Genomic DNA, 27,363 nt, shown 5'->3' on the forward strand with positions numbered 1-27,363 from the left:
ATATAGACCTGATTAGCAGGCTTAACACTGCTGCAAGACGGTGATCGTTATTCATGAGAAGTAACTATCCTGCAGTAGAATGAAGCAGAGGTTATCATGTTGTCATGTGTGGGTCACAATGTAGGGAGTTATGTGATTGTCACAGATCAAACAAGGTTTTATTATTACATATTGATTTTCTATTTCTATTTTCTACACATTTTTTGCAGTCAGTTTGAGCCAATGTCACTGAACCATTACCAAAGTAATTTCTTCAATAATTTGTAATAAGCGTTTGACTTTGACATATTTTTTCCCTCCACTTGAACCTCCACTTAGACTCGAGGATTAACTTTTGAGTGAGAATTCGGTGGTCCAGATCACTGTGACCTCACAAAACACACTTCATAGTATTTCAATATTCACTGCATATGAGTCTGGACAGTGTCAGCAAGGATATAAACTGCCATTGGTTGGCGGAGGCATACAGCCATGATGCGGTAGTTTATATAGTAGTTTATATAGTATAGTATACTAAAATCTTCAGGATTGTCTCATTTATTTTTAACTACAGTAATCCACCCATCACTACTGAAAGTGGGAGCTCTGATACGGCAGCATCCATAGGATTCATTCAACATAGTGGAACTGTTCTGAGATTTCCCTCTGTTCAGAATGGGGGAAAAAGATTAATGTATCCAAAGCCCCACCCTCACCTAGATGTCCATTAGTGCCCCCAGGCAATCCTTGTTTCTCCCCCCAATGTTAACATCAGTTCATCACAGGCCCATCAGGATTCACCTTGAAACGGGTGCCCGCTCCAACAGTAACATCCATTCCACTTTCAACCGGGTGTCTCCATTTCAGGCAAGACACTGCAGGTGAATATTGTGTCCAAATTGTTTGTGAGTTGCTTGTATATCTGCTATTTTCGCTCTTCATCATACAACAAATTATATAGGCCAGGGCTTTAGTTGTTGATACAGCAGATACACCCATTCAAGCTATTCTGCGACCTATTAAACAACCTTTAAAGTATCAATTTAACCCTTAGATAAATTGTCACTCAGGATTTTGCAGTTTAGTGTCATTACTTGCTATATCCTTGTGGTCACAATTCCATACCTTTAGGCACACGTGTTTGGTGCACTCTGCTTATGTGTTGCTCTGGCAGACTGTTTCTATACGGCTGTCTAGTTTCGGTTAGGGTTGGCTCGTCATACGTGGAATGTATTCATTGTTTGCATTGGACTGTTGGATCCATTATATTGTGCTCCACCCCTGAGCAAGCTCATGCTGTACAGAACGCAAGTTTATTATGTTGGTTTTGGTAGGGAGCGCTTGTTTTACTATGCCGTTGTTGTTATACTATGTTTTACTATACTTGTTTTACTAAAAAAAAAAGTACCCCGCCCTACTAGTAGTAGTTGATAATGAACGCCTGCGTGGGCACGCACGGGTGGGGCTTACTCACGCTGTAATACAGACACAGAACCCTGATTTGTCAGCCACCTTGCTGGTCTAGTGGTCTAAGCATTTTTTGTGAGGTTCTCAGGTTAGGTTTAGGTTAGGTTTAGGAAAATAACCCGGCTTAGAGTAAAGCAATAAGCCACAAGAGGTCTCAGGTTACCGGGTATTTTATCATGGCTGAGAGGCGTAGTGAGACCCGACATGTAGCGGAGGGTCTTTGACCATGTAATTATAAAATACACAGTAAGTTGCGACCTCGTGTGGCTTATTGCTTTTCTAAAATGGTTACAAACGTATAGCAATATTAACCTTATAAAACTATTAAATTCACAAAAGTAACTACGCTTGTGCCCACCAGAGCGAGCCACACTTACTTGTTTTTACTCGGCCAGTCTCTGTGACGGGGGAATAGAATAGGATGTCTTTACCAGGCCGCCCGGAGCCACACATTCACACTCATATGGGCGTGGGCAGTGCTTAGACGCCTGCACGGCCAGGGTGTGTAAAGCAATCAAGTGCTCCCCTTCCCCAGGTCAGCTACAGAGCTTCTGGATCAGCTGGGAATGACATAAAGTGATTGAAGGTGTGGATTATCGTGAGATTTACAATGGAAACCAGCCAATCAAAATCAAGTATTGGGACTAACCATTTTAGAAAAGCATTTAAACGCTCTATATTTAACACTTTTCTGTCATTGCTCATTTTTCTTTTTGGGACACGTTGAAATCACACTGTATGGAAAAGTTTTTAAGTGTAACGTAGACGCAATCAGGTATTGCTATATGAGGAACAAAATGGAAAAAGTAATGCTTCTAGTGGTGTGTGACTGTGAAAGTATAATTGTCATTAACCATTCATATAAAATATACCTCTGTTTTAAAGAGCCACAAAGATTGAATAATATTGTTTCAGCATGTTTCCTTTCTTGGGGTGTGTCTAAAGAATGATTCTTTGGGGCGACCCGATTGTGGAGTTGTTGGGGTGCGTACCACACAGGCTCAAATTGCCTGTCCACCAGTCACCGGTTTGATGGTTGGCTGGACCATTTGCTTCATGTCACTGTGTGTTTCCTGTCTCCACTGTAGACTACATGCCAAATAAAACCTCAAAATCCCCCCCACCCCGTCATTGTTCTCTGTCATTGTTTTCTTGACAGTGCAGTTGTCTGTGCAGTGTCTGTCCGTCAAAGAGAGGCTCTCAAAGTGAATAAATTGAATCAGATATCAGCAAAGAGAATATATAAATAACTCCTTTTGACTCACTATCCACTATTGGGCTCATTAACTGTAGCCTACTTTGTACATCACAACTGTAGCAATATACTGTCAAAAATGACTCCCTTTACTAAATCAACTCAAATCTTTACAGTTTAAAGCCTCTGGCAAAAGTCTTATCAGGTCATGCGTTTTATGGGTCTGTGAGTTTCTTGCTGAGGAAGCTGAGAACTGACCAAACTTACTGTGTATGGTAGCAAAGTAACTAATCTGTACATGCACTTTCCAGGGCCCCACCCTTCCTTGGCGCAGGGGCAGTGCCTCGTCCAGACCCTACCTGTTACATTGCAGCGTAATCTGGCTGGTTAGTGCAAAGGTTCAAATATGTGGGGGTCCCCACATATTTTGGGGGGGTCTCCAGGTGACAGTGAGTGAATTGACCATTTAAGGACTTTTGAGACCTTTTTAATACCTCAAAAATCACCCGTGTGAAGAGAGTCGTGCAACTCCGTGTGAGGTTCCCTGAGGGGTGCCTGGAACACCCAGGAAGGCGCCCAGGGGGCCAGGCTGATTCCGGCGAGCCACCCCGCGTCTGAAACGGTTGAGAAATGACAGAGTTACCGTGTGGAGGTCCCCAGGGGGTCCCTCTACTCAGTCTACTGTACTGTACTGTCACTGTACTGTGCTGTAACACCCCAAATCTTTGTGCGTGCGTGCGTTTGTGCGTGTGTGCGTGCGTGCGCGCAACCAACCAAATGCTATTTTCGTGCTCAGACACAGGGACAGACCCAGGGACACACATAGCTACTTAATGGAGTGGTTGCACCAAAACTAGTGGAACATTGGTCAAATTGTCAATATAAGAAAGAGGGGGGACAAAGTGAAAAAAGCCGATCTACAAGCTCACAACGCCTCACATTGCGGCGCGGTGAGCTTGTAGATCTGCTGTTTTCACAAAATTATTATTTTTTATATATGAATGTAATACCTCAACTGAACTACTACAATTCCAAGTGCTTCTCAGGGTGCATGCATGGGGGGGGTTCCCCAGTTCAAATGTGATTATTTTGGGGGTCCCTCCCAGCCTGAAAAGGTTGAGAACCACTGGGTTAGTGGGTATACGTATAATCGTATATGCTCCACTCTGCAGTAATCCAATCTGGTGCCTTCTCCTTATCTGACCAATGGAGAGGGCTGTACTCATTTCTGCACGACCCTCTGCCTCAGCACTTTTCTGCGCGTGTGTGCGTGGGTGTGTCCTTGTTTATGGCGTGCATATGCATGTGACTCTTTCTGTGTGTGTGTGTGCGTGTGTTTGTGTGTGTGCGCGTGCATGCACGTGCGTGTGCGTTTGTCCGGTCACAGACCTGAATAATTGATGAAGAGGGGAAGAGGTGAAAGCAGTGTGGGATGGGACGGTGTGTATGTGTGAGTGTGTGTAGAGATGGGGGAGAGGAATGCCGTGAAGCAGCAGCCAGTCGGGCTCTGCAACTACGCCCAAAAAATCACATCCCAGTGCTTCGGACTGAACGGTAAGATGAACCGGAGGATTCATCTTCTATTTATAGTAGTATTATATATTTTCTTTTTGCATGGACAGAACATTCAAGTTAGGCTTTTGTGACTACTAGAAAATCCCTGGGATGAATTTTGGGTCCAATGCTAGTTGTGTGTCTCGCCGGGACAGCTATCACGCCTTGCCTTGTGCGTCTTTGTTCGCTCCCATCTATGGTGTAATAATGGATGACAAATGGAGGGCAATGGCCCACTGCAGCAGAGCAGCAGCTTGTCTGTCCTCCAACTTAGCTCCTCTCGTGTGTGTGTGTGTGTGTGTGTGTGTGTGTGTGTGTGTGTGTGTGTGTGTGTGTGTGTGTGTGTGTGTGTGTGTGTGTGTGTGTGTGTGTGTGTGTGTGTGTGTGTGTGTGTGTGTGTGTGTGTGTGTGTGTGTGTGTGTGTGTGTGTGTGTGTGTGATTCCTTCCGTATCTTGTTCTAATATACTTTCACTTTGTCACTGAATTCTAATTGACAGAAAATAGTTTTGAATGCCCATTATCTGGATAAATCACTGTATTCGCACAAGATAAATTGGAAGGTGAAATACAGTATTAATATTGGTTGTAGTATGCTCACTTTGCTCAGTCACCCAAGCTCTAACCGGCTTCTGTGAAGCTGTTCTGACGTAGAGGAAATTCATTACATTTGAAGTAGCCAGCCCAAAAATTGATTTGTTTGCAAGGGTCCATTTTTACACTAGCTGTCAGGGTTATGTTTTACTGTGTAAAATGGTCCTGTCTAATTGGGTTATTATTCCTGCTTGGTCATTGTCTGCCATGCTTGTGATCATAATTCAGATTAGTTTGTCCGTAGGCAGTGGACAACGCAACGTGTGGTATGCATTTTATGTTGTCAGTCAGTCCTTTCTGAAAAAGATTTGAAATAGAAGACTAAGAATGGTACTATCAACTTACACCTTTTCTTATGTAGAATTCACTCTGCCCTCCTCCCTCCCACAGCCCATCATTTGATTTCACCTCACATCAGGGCAGCATGATGACTCTACATTTAGCTGACATTCGATTCCCATTCGCAGGGAAGGTGAATGTATATTTCATTTCAAAAGCTGAAATGAAAGCCGGAGGGATGAGATGGATAAAAAAAAGCCCTTTTAGAACAGCTTTGTGGAAACTATACTTCTTAATTGGAACATACTGTAGAACATGGGTGCCCATACTTTTTTGACTCGAGACCTACTTGTAAAATGACCAGTTAAAAAAGATCTACCAAAACATATTTTACCTGAGGGGGCTTTGGAATAGTGGCACTGGAGTTGCATATATGACAATGGAATGGGAAATATTGGGGGAATGTCGTAATCGTAATGGAAGTGGTAGGTTCGGGTTCTTAAGCCTTGTACATTTTTAATATAACTTTGTAATGCTACTGACGTTTACTCACAACACAAGTGGCAGATGGCAAGAATAGGATTTATATTTAAATATATTATATTATATATATATATAATATATTTTAGGGGGCGTGTCATGTTTTCTACCTGCACAGCCTTTGTGATCTACTGGTAGATCCCGATCTACCTTTTGGGCACCCCTGCCAGTGTAGAACATACAGTACATGTCTCCCTACAAAGTTTTCATCCACCTAATCCTGTTGCTTAACACAGTGATTTCACCAGAAAATGTCATGATCCACCATATATAATGCAGCCGTTTGTTATTTGAATTGCCGTCCTAATCATAAGCGGTCATAAGTGGTTGGTTGAGTTATCGATTGTTGGATGTTTGCATTTTGCAAAATATAGCTGCTCCTTCAAATGAAGATGTCTCTCGCTGGTCATTGTAACATTTAGAAACAGGATTTTATCAGTTTGACGCTTCATATGAACATCATTATATGTGACACTAATCTGTGTGGTGGGTACGTGCACTTCTTTTATATTGTGCTTTGCATTTTGTCGTCACAATGGGATTGGGAGCTCAATGCAATTCCAGTGAAAATCTACTCACAGATGGGAATGTTTATTAAATGCCAGAATTATCTAATTGTGTGTGTGTGTGTGTGTGTGTGTGTGTGTGTGTGTGTGTGTGTGTGTGTGTGTGTGTGTGTGTGTGTGTGTGTGTGTGTGTGTGTGTGTGTGTGTGTGTGTGTGTGTGTGTGTGTGTGTGTGTGTGTGTGTGTGTGTGTGTGTGTGTGTGTGCAAGCAAATCGGCTTTTCTAAACACAGTGCAACTGTTTTAATTCAGCTCGGCGGAGTCACAGCTTGAAGCTCTGAATACGCGCCGTGGTGTCAGTCTATACAATGTTTTGAAAAACTCAAGTTGACAAATTAATTCATGAAGAAGTATATTCATTTTTTATTGGACGATGTATGACGACAAGAGCGCCCCTCACTTCACACGGGTGTGATTTTTACTGACTGACCAAGCGAAGTCACTGAGTGATGTAGTTCCAGCCTTGGTGGGCCTGGTTGACCTTGTTGGCCTGTAGGCCGTGGCACACCAAGCAAAGAGCAAATGGGGTATTGTTGGCTGATGGCGCTGTTGTGCACTTGCGTGAAAATAAATAAGACAAAGTAACTGTCCATGCCAGGACAGGAAAGTAAAGTAGTCTTGAAATCAATCATTGAGAAAATTATGGTATTGGCACTTTGAGTTGTTGAACACACCCCGGCAGTTGGCAGGGTTTTACAAGTGTATTGTTCATCTGCATCAAAATTGACATTAAACATGATGTTCGACCATCTCTCTCTCACACACACACACACACACACACACACACACACACACACACACACACACACACACACACACACACACACACACACACACACAGACACACTTGAACAATGTATTTATGTCCTCACAAGGGAAATTGCATACAAGGACTTAAATATTTCAGGTGCATCAAAGTTCCACCCACAAAATCGATGCACACACACACACACACACACACACACACACACACACACACACACACACACACCACACTCTCTCTCTACCTCGCTTCATCTTTCTCCCTCTTGGTGTTTGCTCCCCCTTCCCTCTACCCCCCTGCCCTCTCTGTCTTTGATGCATTGAGAATTGGGTGACTGAGCTGCACAGTATAGCTCATTACGAGAACGCTGTACAAACCCACACATTGGACAAAGCTCTGGACCTTCTCCTTAAGGCTACCGGTATGTTACTCCCAACTTCCTGCCACCACATGAAGCCTGTCGACTTCTGAAAAACTAAAAAGAACGATTTCGCTACTCACCAATGCAAAGACTGTTTTGTGGCGGCAAAAGCCTATAGTGGACACACTCCGAGCCCCCCACCACACGTATAAAATGCACTTTTTAGCCGGAATTTAAGATGTTTTAGTTACTCCACTGCACCCTCTACAGATATTGTCAATAGAAGAGTGCGTCCGTCCACTAGGGAAAGTAGGCTTTCGACTCTTTGTTTTTTATTTTTGCAGAAGTCGACAGGCTGTGCAGTCTTCATGCGGTGGCAGGAAGTTGAGAGTAACATAGAAGTCCTTAGTTAAGGCTATATCGACACTACGTTTTGCAATACAATGCGAATGCATTGCTACTTCCAGTGTCTCGCTTTACAACCCAAGGCTCTACCAATGTTCAACATCACTTTATGTTTATGGAAGCCTATTCACAGTGGATCACCATCACCGGTCATCTATAGGTATATTCATAGACTCCAGGGAGGGCTTCCACCGTCCATCAGATTGGGGGGAGACTCCGACCATATACATCTGAGCCAGTCTATTACAGTGACACCTAACCCCACCCTGAGGATAAGCATAGGTACCACGTAGGCCATAAGCAGCTTAGGTTGCAAGGCTGGCTGGGCGGAAGACAAGTCATATTGTAAGCTTCTTTCCCAGTCTGCTCTCGTGGAGTGCTTTCTCATACCTGACGTTGGCCACTTTCACCTTAAGGCTTCCATCCATCTGGATATTATCATGATGAACGGACATTTCCATTTCACGGACATTTCCCCTGGAGCTCCTCTCTCATGTCGCTTATTGGTCTGCCGTGTCTCTTTGCTCATGTGAACACCTCAATTCTGGATGTCCCACGATATTTAGATTTAGGATAACCGAGTGGTGGCGGGGGGCGCCTGGCCGCCGTCTGCCTGCAGTGCTTCAGCCTCCTTTGTGGGCAGGTCGAGCAGGGCGAGCAGCAAGGCACCACCACCATGCCTACCCTGCCCTCGCTCAACAACCTGGGAAAGCTGTGCGGCTCCAGCCATGGTGCCGCCGGCCGTGTGCGCGTGGAGCACAACAGCTCGGTCAAGCGCATGTCGATCATCGAGGATGGCCATGTGGCCGAAGTCCTCTACCTCATACCCAAACAGTACCTGGAGCAGCTCCCCTATATCAACCCAAATGACTACTATCTAAGCGATAAGCTTAATGGCGTGGCTTCACGTAAGTTACTTCACAGGTTCCCCTTTTCTTTTTTTTGGGGGGGGGGGGGGGGGGGGATGTAGAGGATGTAGAGGATACTTGTTGCCATGTCCAGGATGTAGAGGATATACTTGTTGCCATGTGTGTGATTGATTGAATAGTACAGAGGTACAACAGACGGTAGTTATACAATTGTGCTAAAAGGATAAGACAAAAAGCCATGAGCCATTACCAAACTTACGCTTGATACCGTTTCGTAGAGACGGCCTTCACGCACAAGTGAGACTTCACGGCAGCAACACATCACTCTTCCATGGGCTATAGGCCGTAAGGCTATGAAGCAATGTAGCACTGGGTTGCTGGGCATAACGGGCAAAAGATAAGGGATCTCTTAAAGACAGTGGCATGGTGATTGGTTTAATTATTGTAACGCCCAAACCACACCTATGCATAATGTAATAGAGGTGTTTTAGGGATTTAGACAGGTAACCAAAATACCAACTTTAGTGGGGGAACACCCCTTCCCCACTGCTAAATCCCCAAATTGTGTATTTAGAAAGCTCGAATGAGTGTTTACAAAAAAAACTAATGTTAGTGCAAAAGTCGAAATGAATCATCGTTCTCTATTCGTTGCTGTCGGGAGGAAACCTCATAACTCAATTTTTGAGGTTTTGTATTTTGTTTTGCATAAATCAGTGCTATTGAACACCATTTACGTCTATGTTTTTTCGAAAATATTGAACCAATGGAAAGTGGTAAAAAATGCTTTGGACAAAACCTCTTAACTCCACCATGCAAGTAATTGAGAATATATAAACTCACAACACCAACTTTGACGAGGCACTGGCAGTATTGCTTTGTTTTGAAAATATAAGGTTTTCTTAATTTCCTGAAAAATGTATAATTTTCATTTCCTGAAAAATGAACAATTTGTTAAGAGTTAAGAGGTTTCTTCCCGACAGCAGAGATTCTTGTCTTCCGGGGGGTCCCTGGAACAACATATTTTCAGATGGGGGTCAGCGGCCAATTACATATAATCTTTGACGTCCTTGACATGAAATAGTTTGAGAACCACTGACATAGAAACATAGGTTTTTCAAGAAACTGTCAGGATTTAGAAGACATTTGTAGAATCGGCCTCAGATCTACTGTAATTTCCGGCCGTTAGCTGTGAAAATCCATAGATTAGCCGCACCATTGTATAGGCCGCAGGGTTCAAAGCATGGGAAAGGTGCAATTTGTTAGAAGACGAAGCTGATACATTTCACCACAACTTTATAAAATTACTGTGAATGTCACAAAACCAGGAATACATGCAGTAAAGTGTAGTTTTCAAGTAAGTACATTGTTAAAAAAACTAAACTATTTTATAGCAAAATTTCAGCTGACCGTTTACAACTAAACTACAAAGCAGGATTCGTAATGCAGCATGATGAAATGGTCCTTGAACCCCACCACAGCCAGCCACACACACATTACTTTTCAAAAGGCTTTCTCTGTTTTATAACCTTTTTTTAAATAGAATCAAGCCAGTCAATTGAATTTAGATGTGTACTCTTGTTAGTGCATTTGTCTTAGGCTACATGTAACAACATCGGCGCTATAGAGGGTATGCGCATGCTTAAAGTGAATGGCACATCGAGTGGCAAAGCAACATGCAAAGTGAGTTTAACATTGTTTAACGTTGTTTAATGCAATCAGATAGTGATGACTGTTTGGATGCATGGGTTGTCAAGGCCAGAAAGTAGTTTTTTGCCAGTCAGTAGGCACTATTCTCAGTATAGTATGGATGGGTAGATCTTGTTGAGCTGGTCATTTTAAACTATTCTCAGTATAGTATGGATGGGTAGATCTTGTTGAGCTGGTCATTTTAAACTATTCTCTGTATAGTATGGATGGGTAGATCTAGTTGAGCTGGTCATTTTAAACTATTCTCAGTATAGTATGGATGGGTAGATCTTGTTGAGCTGGTCATTTTAAACTATTCTCAGTATAGTATGGATGGGTAGATCTAGTTGAGCTGGTCATTTTAAACTATTCTCTGTATAGTATGGATGGGTAGATCTAGTTGAGCTGGTCATTTTAAACTATTCTCTGTATAGTATGGATGGGTAGATCTAGTTGAGCTGGTCATTTTAAACTATTCTCAGTATAGTATGGATGGGTAGATCTAGTTGAGCTGGTCATTTTAAACTATTCTCAGTATAGTATGGATGGGTAGATCTAGTTGAGCTGGTCATTTTAAACTATTCTCAGTATAGTATGGATGGGTAGATCTTGTTGAGCTGGTCATTTTAAACTATTCTCAGTATAGTATGGATGGGTAGATCTAGTTGAGCTGGTCATTTTAAACTATTCTCTGTATAGTTTGGATGGGTAGATCTAGTTGAGCTGGTCATTTTGAAAGTAGCTCTCAAGTCAGAAAAGTGCGGGGGCACCCTGGGCCTACTGTATGTATGTAATGTATGTGCACATTGCAGCATATGTACTGGACATTTGTACTTACGACTTACACACACACACACACACACACACACACACACACACACACACACACACACACACACACACACACACACACACACACACAAACACACGTATATGTATTTATTTGGAAAGGGCTTTGTTTTAGATAAGACTGATGGAGAGAGCAGCTACATTGCAGGTAGAGGAGAGACAGCACAATGCCACAGTAAGTAGCCATGAGCCAGAGTCATGAGGCCCATAAGGCAGGAGTCTATTATCTCCTGTTTCTGTAGCGTGAGGCAGTTTGATGTACATGTACACCCCCTGGACATGACGCTAGTATGTCACAGGGACTTACCCCCCAATCCAACCCTTGATGCTGAGTGCCATCAAGGCAGGTGTTGGGTCCCATGTTTTGGTATGTATATGACATGACTCGGCCGGGGATCGAACCCTGACCTCCCAGTCTCAGAGCGGGGCCACAGAGCTGGTAGTACAATGCCACACAGGTCTACAAATTGGAATCAAAGTGGGGACATTGCGATTATGTGGTCTCGTGTGCCACTGCCAACTCATTTCAGTTATCTATCTATGGGATTTGCATGTTGAATCACGTTACCAGTCCAATAATGTACCCGTGTATGTATGTGTGTGCGACGCTGTGCACGCGTGCACATTTCTGTCTGCTTGGGTGTCTTCATGTAGCTGTCTAGTATCACATAATCCCTCTTTGTTGTTTTAATCCCCAGATACATTAATGTACTCGCTGCTATTGACAAGATTACATTTGAACTCTTGCTCTCTATACTTTTCTTTTTACCGTTTGGTTAACACATCAGTATAAAACAATTAAGCACTTACAAATGTTTTATAATCTAACAATAAACAGGTTTACAGTGCTATAATTAAGCCTTATACTGTATAGCCTTATTAATGCATAATTAGGTTAATAACGCATTTTATGAGAATTTATAAGCACACTTTAGAAGTTATAAGCACACATGCATGCACGGACGCACGCACGTCACACATATACGCACATGCAGAATGGAGGCCTATAATAACAGTCGAATGGAGCCAGTCAATTTTCACATTGTGCTGCTGGTCATGAGGTCACAGACTCCACTTTAAGGTCCTCTCACAAGCAAGGCTGAGTTAGTTAGTTTCATTTATTGTCCACGTGTGCAAATTTGTCTTCGGTCTCAACAAGTAAAAAACAAATGGCAACAACAGTAACAACACAATTATTTTCATGGCAAAACAGTGGCAAATACATAAAAAAACAAATCTAGCGAGACGTGGTATCATTTAGTGCCTTAATTAATGGCATTAGGAATGAAGGAATTTTTTAAGAATTCCTAGTGCCTCATTAACTGTTAATTAGGCTAATGCTAAACGGTGTTACGAGGATGTTAGTATAAAGTGTGGAAAGTATAAAGTGTTACTTTATTACCAGGTTTCTTCAGGATTCAACTGGTTTCACTGATCAAGGCAGTTATCCAAAGCTTGGGATTATATTGCGCTTCTTACACATTGGCATGCAGGTTTTGCGTGGCAAACGCATGTTGCTGGCTGGAGATATAATTGAGGGACAGTGAGTAAGGGACATCCGTAGCTGAACCAGATAGCAACCTATCATCCATTGATAATAGGCTTTCCTGTTGGCACATCCCAGCCCATGCTGCCAGGATGCCCAGCTAGAGATTATGAAAGAAGCCACAGTACCAGTAGGCCTGCTAGGCTGCTACTATATACTGTACTCTAGTATAGCACTGGTTCTCAAACATTTTCATGTCAAGAACCTCCAAATTGTATGTAATTTGGCTGTTTGTATTTACACAAACCCGGAAAGCTGGGCATAGTAGGGGCTAGTGCGGCAGTGCCCCTCAAAAAACATAATAATAATAATAATAATAGAGAAAAGACACAATGTATTTATGTAGAATGAATGTGGTTATCTGATTTTGATGTAAATATCAACTAATTTAGCTGGGGTCCTTGAGGACCACTGAGCTATAGTTGTGATCAAATGACCTAACAGATCAGTGTGTGATCTCCAGGAGCTGCAGTGTCTTGTCAACCTCTACTTTTCTTTGGGAGATCATTTTAGAATGTCCTACCAATGTTCTGTAGGGCCTCAAGTGGCTTTTTGAAAATACACTTCAGACTTACGTCATGTGAAACACATTGCCAACCTTCGCCATATAAAAAGAAATAGGGTGGAGCACTCGAGAAATGGCCACAAACTATTTTTACCATTTGGCAGGTCTCTCTCTCTCTTGGCCAATGAAAGGAAACGCCACATGGAAATTCATGTATTATTCTAGTCTGGCCAGTAGGTGGCAGAGTTGACACTGCAGTGGATGAGCAGCATGGGATGGGATTGCTGGTGCTAATACATGTAATGCTGAGCAGTGTTGATTTTGACAGCAAATTTAGATTTTAGTTTGGAATGAAGCTTCATTTAGTTTTTAATCACCTGGAATGGTTTAGTGTCGGTCTAGTTTTAGTCGACTAAATACAATAAGATTTTAGTAGACTAAATCAACAGTTTATTTAGTCGACTAAAATGTATTTTGGCGGCCTTGATCCCGTCATAATGGCTGATTTTGCACTAGTTGAAAATAGCTGATCTACAAGCTCACTGCTGCGACGCGTTGTGAGCTTGTAGATTTGTAAAATGACTTATACTGGATCTCTTGTCCACTAGTCCCTTCCTAACATTTAGTCTAGTTTTTATTTGTTGACGAAATTGTCAATATATTTAGTTTTAGTTTTAGTCATCATAGCTTAGTTTTCATTTAGTTTCCATTTAGTTTTATTTTTGCGGCGTTCACCTTTATTTTAATATTTTTTTATAGAGGGACAGACAGTAGGCAGACAGGAAATGTTGGAGAGAGATGGGGGAGTGACATGCAGTAAAGGCCGTCGGGCACACTGCCAGACTCGGGCTACCGGCCACAGTGCCTGGACCGCTGAGCCACGGCCCAGGCCATTCCATTTAGTTTTTGTCAGTGAAAAAAGGTAGTCGCCAAACATTTCTTGTCATAGTATTGACAAATACTCGACGAACTGCTTCTGAGTGCATAATGGGCTGCCTGCATCAGCAATTACAGAGATGCCGGCACTGATGCACGACTATTAGGAAAAAGTACATTATGTCGACACTACAGGAACAATGGATCAGTGACCGTGTGATAACTAATTGGTATTAGTGTGACAGAGTGAACTGCTACCCAGGTTCCATCATACTCTCAGTCAGAGTTAAATGAACACTCAGTGATTCAAGTGTATAGCTATTGCATTGAGCATCCACTACAATTATGTTGATATCTCAAAAATCGCTAATTGGTTTTACTAGAGCGGTGCCCAGAGCCCGGGTAGAGGACCTTTGTGGCGCTTCTGGACAACCGTGGGTGTGAGTGACTCCACACCGGCCACTGCACTTATATCGTGATCCCTGTGGGGGTGTGGAACGCGTGTGTCGAATTTCAAGTAGGTGGGGCGAACGGTTCTCGAGTTACATGGATTACAGACGTACAGACATACTGTACACACAGAGACTTGGTGCATTTATAATTCGATGTTTGCCAACAGCAGGATAATTCAGATGTTACAACGCTGCTGGTAGTTTCACAGTAAGAGAATGTCGGGTGCACGGTTCTAGTAGAAATAGTCTATAGAAAGGAATACCAGGAATACCAGCACTCACTTTGATTGATAGATCAGTTCACAGAACCCACGACATGCTGTCAGGCTGCTAGGCTTTGTTTTATTCAGAGTTCTCCCCCCAGCAGCAGCAACAACGAACGTTTTGGCCCAAAGCGGCCTTCGTCAGTTGCAATGAACGCACTGGACCAGTATGTGATGCTGGGATGTTTGTGCTGGTATGATGGTGACCAGCATAGGAGTAAAGCTACTGGTGAGCAGCATGGGATTGCTGGTGCTAATACATGTAATGCTGGGACCATCATCGGATGCTGGGAAGAGAAGTTGTCAATCGAGTATTGAATGTTATAACTATACATTTTATTATTCTGGGACTGATCATGTGACATGTTGCACTTTTATGGTAATCCAAGTAAGTTAAAAAGTACGTACAGTATACAGTATGTCATCTTGCTTGAGTATTATCTGTAGCCTATTAGTGTTTTGGGGTTATTTTTCTCCACGAGATATACGAACGAACAATCAAATTATTATTGAGTGAAGTTACTGCTGGGTGTCAAAAGTGTGGGAACAGTATTCATGCTAATGCACTAATTGCCCTGACATGCAGTTAAACAGGGTGTTTTTAGTTTGATTGTCAATCCCAATCCCATACGATTATTCAGATTGTGAATTGTAATTACTGGTATATATTATGTATAGTTGGCCCCAGCTTGTGTGATTGCCAGGGTCAGTGAATTACCCGGTCTATCGTGATCTCAGTAATTGGATTCCAGAGGCTCTGCACAGAGATATTAATACTTAGGTTAGAGGTCTGACCCATGGCCCTGCTTGATCTCTCTCTCTCTCACACACACACACACACACACACACACACACACACACACACACACACACACACACGGCAGCCTTTTTACTGTCTGTCACGGGGGGGTTAATAAGTTCACATGTTCACAACGTGTCATGTTGCAAGAGAGCGCCGTAGTCCTGACGTCACACAAAGTTTTTCTCTATGGAGAATAACATGGGGTCATCTTAAAATCATCTCATATAAGAATTGTGGTCCAAAAGTAAATAAAATGTCTCTGCGATATTGTCGGGGAGGTGTCTGTATTGTTTACGACCGTCAGTCATATTTGATACAGTCTGTTTCTATTTAACTAATTCAGCAGCAGTAACATTAGCTTTTTCTCTCACTCAGTTGATTCTTCATATCAATATGAGTGAAACCTCTCACAACAACAGGATGCACTTCTCTGAAGGAAGTCAAGTACTTGGGCTCATGGGTCAACTCAACAGAGCAAGATCTAAAAGTGAGGAAGGCACTTGCATGGAGGGCCCTGAATGGCATGGCCAGTATATGGAACTCCAACCTCCCCTGACAAATAAAACTCAGCTTCTTCTTCTATGCAGCGGTAGAATCTGTTCTCCTATATGGCAGTGAATGCGGACCCTGAAGCCAACTCTGCAGAAGGCTCTAGACGGGTGCTACACCAGAATGTTACGTGTAGTGCTCAACATCAGCAAGACATGTTACCAATGAGAATCTGTATGCTGGAATATTCAGGTTGAGCGACAAAATATCAACCAGGAGAATGAGACTTGCCGGACACTGCCAGAGGCACCAAGAGCTCCCAGCCAGCAGACTGGTGCTGTGGGAACCAACACATGGGCACCGGTCACAAGGCGTCCCATACTAACATATGTGGATGTATACACTCAAGAAAGATGCAGGAGTGCAAAGCACCAACGAGCTGGCCGGATGTATGGAGAACTGGGATGACTGGAAGCGACGATGGAAGGCTCGTCTGAGGACGACCTATAGAGAAACGACCTGGACTGATTTGTTTATTTTTCAAATACAGTTCTTATAATATAAGATATAATATATCGCCTCATATAATGAGGTGATCTAAAATGATGGGGATTACAATGCAAATAAAAAGTACATGAACCAGTGGACTTAGCGGCCTCTACTGATTGATGTCAGACTTCAGTCTGCTGCTGCAAGATGCTCACAGTGTGGTCTGGAGACCTCAAGGGGTCCTTGAGGGCTTTCCAGGCAGTCCACAGCAAAATATGGAACATTTTTACCACTTAAACCTCAGAATATATATTAATAGAGACGTCACCGTGAGTAACTCAATGCAAGTGGATGGGAGGAGAAATCCGGTGATGTCTCTATTATAAATAACTCTATGACTTAAACCCATTTAATACTTTGAAAATAGCCAATCTACAAGCTCCACAACATGTCCCATTACTGCCCATTTTGAGCTTGTAGATCGGCAATTTTCGAAACGTTTTGATAAATCTTCAAACATTTCAACTGGCCTTATCAGATGTCTCAGATAAGCACACAGGGGCAGCGGTTAGAAGTGTCTTGCTCAGGGACACTTTGCTACATAGACTAGGTGAGCAGAGGATCGAACCAGCAACCCTCCGATTCCCAGGCATGACCAGCTTCTCTACCCGAAGCTATAGCCTCCGTATTTCTAACATGATGTGTATTATGTTATATTGATTTAATATCTTTCTCATATATCGATATTGTATTTGGCATAGTTGTATATTTAGAACCCAGCCAAGCCAAGATCAATCTAATTTCCTCATTTCAAGTTCATTGATGGGATTAATCTCTGTTTGTGTGTGCGAAGGCCTGTTTAGCTTACATGTGTCTATTACAATTGTGTCTATCTCTAGAAATAATACTTGGTGTGTGTGTGTGTGTGTGTGTGTGTGTGTGTGTGTGTGTGTGTGTGTGTGTGTGTGTGTGTGTGTGTGTGTGTGTGTGTGTGTGTGTGTGTGTGTGTGTGTGTGTGTGTGTGTGTGTGTGTGTGTGTGTGTGTGTGTGTGTGTGCGTGCGATATTGACACTGTAAAGAGGCCCCCTTGTAGGGGCTATTGGGGTTCTGTATTTTGGTCACATGGCGGCAACAGCAGCAGAAGCCACCCGGTTACTGCAATGAGGGGAGGAGGTTGACATAACGGAGGGGCTGGGAGGGGGAGGGGGAGGGGAGGGGAGGGGAGGAGGTGGAAAGGGGGAGGGAGGGATGGATGGGGAGGGAGGCAAACGGGGAGGAGACATACCCCACGCTGTTGTGTTGGTTTCGGGAAGAGAGCTTCTCTGCACATCTCTCTCTCTCTCTCTCTCTCTCTCTCTCTCTCTCCCTCCCGTTCCCTCTCTATCATTTTCGGCTCTTGTCTCTGAAAAGGATTTAGTTGCTCTGTGGATACCGGTGAGCTTCACAGAAGAGCCCTATCTGCTCACGTTTACCTGGATACCAATGGTCATGGTCAAAGAAAAAGGTACACGGCTCTGGTCATGCTGGTCAAAGTGTGTGTGTGTGTGTGTGTGTGTGTGTGTGTGTGTGTGTGTGGTGCAGGATTCATTCTAAGTTTGGTTTGATATTCCTATTGGATGTCGGAGTGTCATTTTGATAGATAATAGATCTTGAAGTTGAAGTATGATAAACACCATGGTTGTGCATGCATGTATGATAGAGCATGATGCATCCACAGAGTCTCCACCAAGGACTCTTCTGGAACGTAAACATTATTCTCTGTTGTCAGAGATGCAAGCATGAAAACCAGACTCCTACCCTGATTCTCAGGCTCGTAAGCATGTCTTTCAATATGTTGGTTTGGCACATAAGAGGCTGTACATTTGTACTCTCTTGAGGTTACAAATGGATACATTTATGTCATTTTAACATGAAGATGGTTGGGGCGGCGGGGGGGGGGGGGAAGTGGAGCACTATTGAGGAGATTCATACAGCGCAGCACTGCCTTGGATATATACTCTTTCACTCTCCTCTCTCTCTGTCTGCAGCGTTACCATAGCAACCATATAAAAGGTGTACTCCATTGTTGTTAGCTCTGGCCTCATTCATAGTGCCTTTAAAAAACACAATAACTTATAATAGTGGTCCTGCAGTTGTGTGGGCTATGCCATGTGCATGTCCGTGGACATTTAAATGTTTAGTGGAATTAACATTCCAGTTATTTACTAGGGCATTGTGGTCGGGAGCTCAACCATATCCTTTCCAGTATGACTCATAACTATCAAGCAACACACAGTCTTGTTCTAGAAATTATTCATAAGTTGTATGTGGTGCCATTATGTTGCCACATGTTCTACACATTATTCAAAATGCTGTCTGTCTGTTAACAAATTGGCAGGTTTCTGATTTCTCTTAAACATGCCAGTGGCTCATGGCATGGCTGACTCGCTGACTCGAGTGTTCTGTTGTTGACATTGCATGTTTCTTGCGATGGCCGCACATAAAAATGCTTTAGACATCAAACCCTGTGTCTGCAGAACAGCCATAATCTATTGTGGCTGCAAACTCATATTACTGTTACTGTACTGTAGTGCAGCGGTGGGCAACTTTGACGATGGAGAGGGCCACTATATAGTTCCACACTCACTCCAGAGGGCCAGCCCAGTTGCCCATGTATGAATTTAGTGTACCACTAGAAACACTTTCATGCCATTCCTTGACTGTTCACTCTCTTGGCCCATCAGCCCTCGTTCAGTTTTAATTAATTGATTGATTGAATGAATACTTAATTAGTCAGAAATTTAAACTGCACGTGCCACAGCGATGCTTGCTGTGTTCACACTGGCACATACAAAAGATAGAAAGCTAGTGCTACACAACATATGTGTAGCTTTGTATCTTTGTAGCTGAAGTTAAAACCAGTGTAACCTTTTCTTGCTTTGTTAACTGTTTTTAGAGCAGCTGCAAACTGCTGGCTTCCATTGAAAATTAATGGGAGCCTGTATCAGCTTTGTATCACTGGTTGCCGCCAGTGTGAACGGAACATAAGGTTAAAAGGTTAAAACACAAACAAGGAAGTCCTGGGGACTTGTTTCCATTGTGGTCCTATATGTATTCAATTCATCAACATAGCATACAAAATCGTTTTAGGATCGTGCTGTAGGAATATTGTCTTGAGTCGGGTTCTGAGCCCCCATCAGTTTGGAAAATTTAAGCTTCTGTCTTCCATCATGCCCTTTAGCTAGCTGGCCCCTGGGTTTGTCTTGTGTTCCAGCCACGTTCGGGGGTAGACATTAAGGGAAATTTGTCGCTGGTCCTCTGGGCCAGTGACATTTCAAGATCACTGGTCCGAAAATTGTAGCTACTGGCCCAGGAACATATTTGAATCGACAAATAACACTCAAGAATTTACCCTCATAATGATGGGCTCACAGAACGCATGTTGTAGCATAAATGAACCAGACCATTTCACAGAATCATTATAAAACACCAGTGCCACAGGAAAATAATGTGAACTAGGTGTTAGGGTTTTCTTTCTTTAAATGGCATTACCAAGTGGGCAAGTGGAAGGTGTGTTCTGCTGGCCCCGAGGGTCTATAGTACTTCCGGGCAATCGGGCCATTTATAATGTCTATCCCTGCACTTTCAATCTGGTGTCCCTATTTCGGCATGCCATTATATTGTTGTGAGCTTCTAGATCTGAATGTGTTGTATTTCATAGTACCTTTCTACAACCAAATCAGCCTTTCTAGAGAAATTAGCATTGCGCCTGTCACAGACATGCGCAGAGCCATGAAGTCACTGAGTCAGGAATGACTCACTTCATCCAATCACACACTCATTCCATTTTCATACCGGCTATTGCACTGCTCAATCTTGCTTGGTTGCTTACTTGCTGCTGCACACTGATACTGCTGCGCTGCTGTCTGCTTAAACTTTTGCTGCTCACCCTCCTCCACCCCAGCTACCACCTGTCGTTTTGGATCTGCTGTTTAGGTACGGGGGATTCAGAGTCCCTATGGTTGGGACTGATGCGCTTGATCCCAGTACCTAAAAAGCAGATCCAATTCATCGCCAAACCATAATGGATATATTGCTCATTTTATATTCAATAAATATATATTCCATCCATTCTTGAGTTGTCCTGACTGAAATTACATCACTGTTTGTACTCCAGGGACTATACCATGTGACCGGTCCGATACCAGCTGGGGTTATATACCCCTATGGCATGGTACTCAGCTGGCCAAAATGATGACTCATAATCTAAGGGTGCAGTGTTCAGCATCTTTATCAGCATGCATGCAGACGCCCTATTTCCAAAAGCTAAGAATACACTTGATTTCTTTTTTGCAATTTATAGGGGCTGCCTGTATGTGCTGTATGCCTGAAACAGTCTGCTCTGTTCACCTTGATCCACTTGCAATTTACCACCATCACAGGTACAGAAATAGCAGGAATAATAAATCTTACTGCTACATTATTCATTCTCACGCTCTCTCTCTCTCTCTCCCTATTACCCTGTGTCTTCTCTGTGAGAATGAGTCCCTGCTAACTCTCTCACTGTGTCTGCTTGCTGCACAGCAGTCTGTGTTTATTGCAGTACCTCTGCTGACTCTGGGTCTGCAAAGTCAGATAATCATCGTCACGTGCACGTCACGTGTGCACATCTCAGTCTCGTACCAGGAAAGCGCAGACCCTCCCAGCATCAAACCCCGGCTCTCTGGACTCATTTCTGTTGTTTATCGCCGCCGGGGCCCACTGTGGAAGGTGCTACCGTGTTAGGATGTGCCTCTGCCCGCCTCCCATGATTTCGCAGCGTGCTGCAGATACAGTATCTGCAGTGGTGGTGGCGGCGGCTCATCTTTGCAGCTCGCCCGTCTCTTTCTATACAAGACGAACAAATACTTCAGACTTTGACGCGCACGCACACGTGGCGTCTCATATAGACACTCTTTGTACAGCTGGCACAGACTCGGGACCAGAATATACGGATGAGATAAATGGTTAGCTTGGGGGGGGGGGGGGGGGGGGGGGGATGGTGCTCTATATAAACACAGACTAAAAACAACACCCGCCGCATGTGTATCCAGAATCACACACGGTAAAATCCGGATTGTTCAATTCAGTCCGAACCATACGGTTCCATTTATACGCTCTCGGAGTTAAATTAATATTGCAGTGGCGTGAAAGTACGTGTGCATGTTCCGTGTCAGTCAAGTTACATCCCTTCTCTCCTCCTCTTTCTTTCTCTCTCTCTCTCTCTCTCTCTCTCTCTCTTTCTGTTGCGTGTGAATGTGTGTTCTCTTGTTGATTGTCACAGGAAATAAGACACAGGGCTTTGGGGCGCCATGCAGTGTCCAAACTGTGTGCATTGGGGTGTCATTCAGAGGCAGAGAGCCCATGGCTTTCACTGGCTTCACTTTATACAAACACAGTGGCCTCACTGGTTCATGAAGCCAACATTGCCAGCTGAGTGGCTAATCTACCCCCCCCCCCAATTCACAGGGGGTTGTGTTATCATCGCGCACTACCTGATCACGATGGGGAAGCTCCAGCGTGTGACGTTCAACCATTTAGCCCTAGATCATTATTCCCAGTCAGGATCCCCCAAAGGAATAGATAAGCCCCCCCCTGGCTCTCAGGGGTTTGGGGGGGGGCTGGTGGAGGCAGATAGGGTTCCCTCCCATCCTGCCGTGCACAATTTGTGGCCGTGTTTGAAGTGCTTTGTCTGGGACGCTGGTGCTGCCGGGGCAGAGCGAAGGGCGTAGATGGGCGGGGGCATCTGAATAGGGCCATAAATATTCATGAGGGGGAGGGTTAAGGGCTTCTTGTTATGTCTTTGTGATGAAGAGCCCTACGCGCCCTGCTCTCTCTCACACACACACACACACACACACACACACACACACACACACACACACCCCTCGTTGAGCATATTATTTAGTATAGCATAAAGTTCCTTTGATATTCATTCTGGCCCAGACCCCCTCAGCATCTCTCATCCCAGGGGAGCTAGATCGGGTGGCTTGGATATGGAGCTCAGACGTGTGTGTGTGTGCGTGTGCGGGCGTGTGTGTGTGTGCGGGCGGCAGGCGGGGGGGTGGGGGGGGGGTGCTAGGTTGCAGGACACATCTGTGGCCCCAGGCAGGCGCTGGGGGGAGCTGACTGCTACTGCTAAGTGTATCTTATCAGTATAGAATAGACCTCTCAGACATGAACACACAGTTCACACAGGGGCCTGTGCTGGAAACCATCCATCTACACAGTAACAAACACAGTGGCTACTGCCCACTCACTGTTTTGAATGAAAAACACGGCAGTCAATCTAAACTAAAAAGGGGTGTGACCCAAAATAAATTGCAATAGTAATTGTTCAAGGTTTATTTTTATGATCCTATAGGGTCATCCAAATAACATGTTAAAAATTGTAAATTAAATAATTAGTGGATCTTTGTATATTCAGGGGTTGAAAGTTTTGAAATTTTCATTATGCTTTAATTAGCATGTGACGTGTCAAACTAGGGAGATTTCATGATTCTGAATTCTTTCCAAGCATTCGTTTTGCATGAAAAACACTCCTTGGGCTAAAGACGGCCATAGCCGTCATCACACATGTGATGAGGTCATCACATTTCGGCACGTGGCTATATGGCCTAATTTAGCCCAAAAGGAGTGTTTTTCATGCAAAACTAAAGCTTGGAATGGGTTCAGAAGAAAACCCCCTAGTCTGACATGTGACATGTTACTTAAAGTATAACCCATTTAGGCCTGACGTCAAAAACAAAAAAAACGTTGGCTCTGAAAGAATATATATTCAAAGATCTGTGCCACATTTTTACGATTTTTGCGCTACGAGCTTGTAGATCTTCTATTTTTCAATAGCTAAAGTATAACATAATGCTTAGTTAAAACACCAAAAGGGGTTCCCGCCCAAAATGGTATAATGAACATTTTAAAATGTTGCCTTATAGAGTCTTCCATGCATGTCTCATTCACCCCCGGATAATTTTCAATCCGTCGCAATAGTCTGTGTGTGCATTCCTGAGGGTTCGAGATGGGAAACGAAACCACTTCCTCAGCAATCCCCCCCCCCCCCACACACACACACACACACACGCGCACACACACACACACACACACGCACACACGCACTATCTGTCGATAGCACACTCTATTGTTTTATTTAACAAGGCTGGAAGTAGCACGTGTAACGGAGAAATGTGTCCTCAGGGGATTCAGACAGGCCTCCTTCAGTTCCCCCCTGGGTGTCCTCCAGTCCACAGCCTTTATTATTGCTAACACAGCGAGGGGACTTCCCTTAAATTGGAGGAGGTTTGGGTGGTTGGGATATACGGTAGAGACCAGCCATCCCTGCTCTGAGGTTTATTGTTCCCTCAGCGCCATGATTACATTATATACTGTACAACATACTGTATAGGTATTGTGTGTGTGTGTGTGTGTGTGTGTGTGTGTGTGTGTGTGTGTGTGTGTGTGTGTGTGTGTGTGTGTGTGTGTGTGTGTGTGTGTGTGTGTGTGTGTGTGTGTGTGTGTGTGTGTGTGTGTGTGTGTGTGTTCTGGTGATGGGGCAGGACAGTTGTTCTGGTGATGTGGCAGGACAGATGTTCTGGTGATGTGGCAGGACAGATGTTCTGGTGATGTGGCAGGACAGATGTTCTGGTGATGGGGCAGGACAGATGTTCTGGTGATGGGGCAGGACAGATGTTCTGGTGATGTGGCAGGACAGATGTTCTGGTGATGTGGCAGGACAGATGTTCTGGTGATGGGGTAGGACAGATGTTCTGGTGATGTGGCAGGACAGATGTTCTGGTGATGTGGCAGGACAGATGTTCTGGTGATGGGGTAGGACAGATGTTCTGGTGATGGGGTAGGACAGATGTTCTGGTGATGGGGTAGGACAGATGTTCTGGTGATGTGGCAGGACAGATGTTCTGGTGATGGGGCAGGACAGATGTTCTGGTGATGGGGCAGGACAGATCGCTCAGTCAGCACAACTATCACAGCCACACACTGAATGAGAGCTCCCCAGAGCTCCAAGGAGCCCTACTGTACCTACCGCTGTACATTTCACAGCTACGTGCACTCTGTTGAGGGACGCTTTGTGTACACCACATGCTTACTTATTCATAGTCTTGTTATATAATATACGTATACATTCTGACTAAAATATCTCATGCCATTTTGTCCCCAGCGAGATTATATCTCCTGCAATCACCTATAGTTAACCCATTTAGACCTGAGCTAAAAAACCCATGTTTCTATGTCAGTCATTTCATGTCAAGGACCCCCAAAAATATATGTGATGTGACTGCCGACCCCCATCTGAAAATATGTTGTTCCAGGGACCCCCCCTGAAGCAAGGATTCGAGTTAAAAACTTTCACTGTGAAAGTTCAGAGCGAACAAAGATTTGTGCCACATTTTCACGATTTAAAAAAAATCGAGTAACGCTACGAGCTTGTAGATCTGCTATTTTTCAATAGCTAAAGTATAACATTATGCTTAAAACACCAAAAGGGGTTCCCGCTCAGAATGGGTTAAGAATGTATCGTGTTTAATTTATGCATATGCAGACATAAATTAATGATTTGAAAGAAATACTTAAAAATGTATATATTCTTTCTTTGTGAATGAGAGGGAAATCCGCTTTGTCTGCCAGCGGTGCAGAGCACTTTTCTGTGTTGATTTTTACTATGAGGAAAAATGTTCGTCGACTACCTTTTTTCACTGACCAAAACTAAATGGAAACTAAATTAAAACTAGCGGTAAGCTATTATGACTAAAACTAAGACTAAATATATTGACAATTTAGTCAACAAATAAAAACTAGACTTAAATGTTTGCAAGGGACTAGTGGACAAGAGATCCAGTGTAAGTAAAAGACACAAGTCATTTTACACTTGGTTGCATGCTTGGTTGCAAATAGCCAATGTACAAGCTCACAACGTGTCGCAGGGTGACGCTGTAAAACTAGTCATTACGACGACATTAACGCCCGCCAAAATACATTTTAGTCGACTACATAAACTGTAGATTTAGTCAACTAAAATCTTATGATATTTAGTCGACTAAAACTAGACTAACACTAAAACATTTCAGATGACTAAAATATGACTAAAACTAATTCTGTTACATTCCAAAGACTATGACTAAACTAATATAGAATATTTTACTCCCAAAAACAACACTGCAGTAGAGTAGTGTACACTACAATACATACTGATGCTGGCTGGCTGTCTGCGCGTACACCACTGCTGCCCTAACGCCTTGCTATAAAAGGCCTTACAAGCTGCCATGTCGCCCGCAGGGCAAAATATATAGTTAATGACAGCTTATGGAGTCTCATAAACATTAAGATGCTTGTTCAAACCAACCAATGTTTAAAGATTTCTGCAGACCCAGTCTTTAAAGAGGGAGTGCCACAATTTTTGTATTTTTCCAGTTTTTTTCATGTGTCTATGAGGTGACAGCACTTCATTAGACACCCTGGAGTCGTTTTTATGTGCAATGGTGTATTCATTTTGTATTTAGGGTTTCTTCCTGGAGGCTGAACCCTTGACAGTCAAACGGACAAATGAAATGAACAGTAATATAGTGACATCACATTATCAGCCCCTCCCCTAACCCCTCACCCTTTATCATACAACTACAGCTGTGGGTGCGGCTTCAGTTCAGGTGGATCACCACCCATCACCACCCACCAGGCAAACCAGGCATACTTAATGAACTGGTGGGCGTGCCCACTGCCTACATATAAAAACATAATTTTAACAAATACTGTACACTTTTTAGAAAAAATAAGTGTGCGCGCATCTACGTGCATTCTACAGTATGTGCTGCTTTCAATGGCTTTTCTCTTCAAATCGGCACCCGGAATGGCGCTTCAAACAAGGTTTATTCAACGGCCGATGGCAATATGCGTTAATTAATTAAATAAGTCAAGCGGGGAATGTGTTAAATAATTCAACACCGAGAAATCCCTTTCAACTGCAGCAGTAGAAGGAACACAATAAAATATACTTTGAGAGTGGCCCTTGCAGTTGAAATGGACTTAAATGAACACCAGAGAATTTACTGTGTGCATAAGATGAGCCAAGTCATCGATAATCCAGAGTAATGTCTCATTCTTTTGTTGATCATCATCGATTGGTCATGGTGTGCTATTTCTGGATCTTCCGTCTGTCTTTTTTTAGACCCTGCTGTCTAATGATCCACTGCACAGTGGAGACAGCACAAGGCTCCTTTTGATTGTGTGTGTGTGTGTGTGTGTGTGTGTGTGGCAATCATACTATTATCTGTCCTAAAATGTTCATGTCCTCACAAGTTGTGTGTGTGTATGAATCTGCTGGTTTCAGAAAAGCTATAAATGGCCACACAAGCTGCCCTGTCACCTGCAGGTCAAAAATAATAACGACAGCCTATGAGGTCTCTTATCATTTAAGATGCTTCTTCAAGCCAGGCCATATTTTAAATCTTTCTGCAGATACTAGCATGCATCAAGAAGGTAGACTGAATATATCATGTCATCGGAATCAAGCATGATGGCACATGATGGCAGCCATTTTGCTCCTATGTCTATGGTGACCAGGTGTCCCGGTTTGTCCGGCACTGTACCAGTTTCAAGCTGGGTGTCCTGACTAGTGAGTCACGGAGAATAGCTGCGAAACACAATATCCCTCTTGTCAACATTCTCTAGTCCAGGGGTTCCCAAACTGTGGTGCGTGCACCCCTTGTGGTGTGCGAACGCCTTCCAGGGGGTGTGTGACATAATGGCGGTTCTATAGTGTTCTTTTACACAAACGGCAAAATCCGGTAAACCACTGTTGTAATGAAATGTAT

The 27,363-nt window shown here is 43.5% G+C and overlaps 1 protein-coding gene across 5 annotated transcripts in view; it reads left to right on the forward strand.

The window, feature by feature from the left end:
• LOC308327868 (actin-binding LIM protein 1-like) overlaps positions 1 to 27,363 on the forward strand; it is an 84,352-nt gene that overhangs the window by 1,577 nt on the left and 55,412 nt on the right. The gene's annotated exons all lie outside the window — the stretch shown is intronic.

The sequence above is a fragment of the Protomyctophum bolini genome (genome assembly GCF_963924005.1).
Source record: "Protomyctophum bolini genome assembly, chromosome: 14".
Taxonomy (NCBI): domain Eukaryota; kingdom Metazoa; phylum Chordata; class Actinopteri; order Myctophiformes; family Myctophidae; genus Protomyctophum; species Protomyctophum bolini.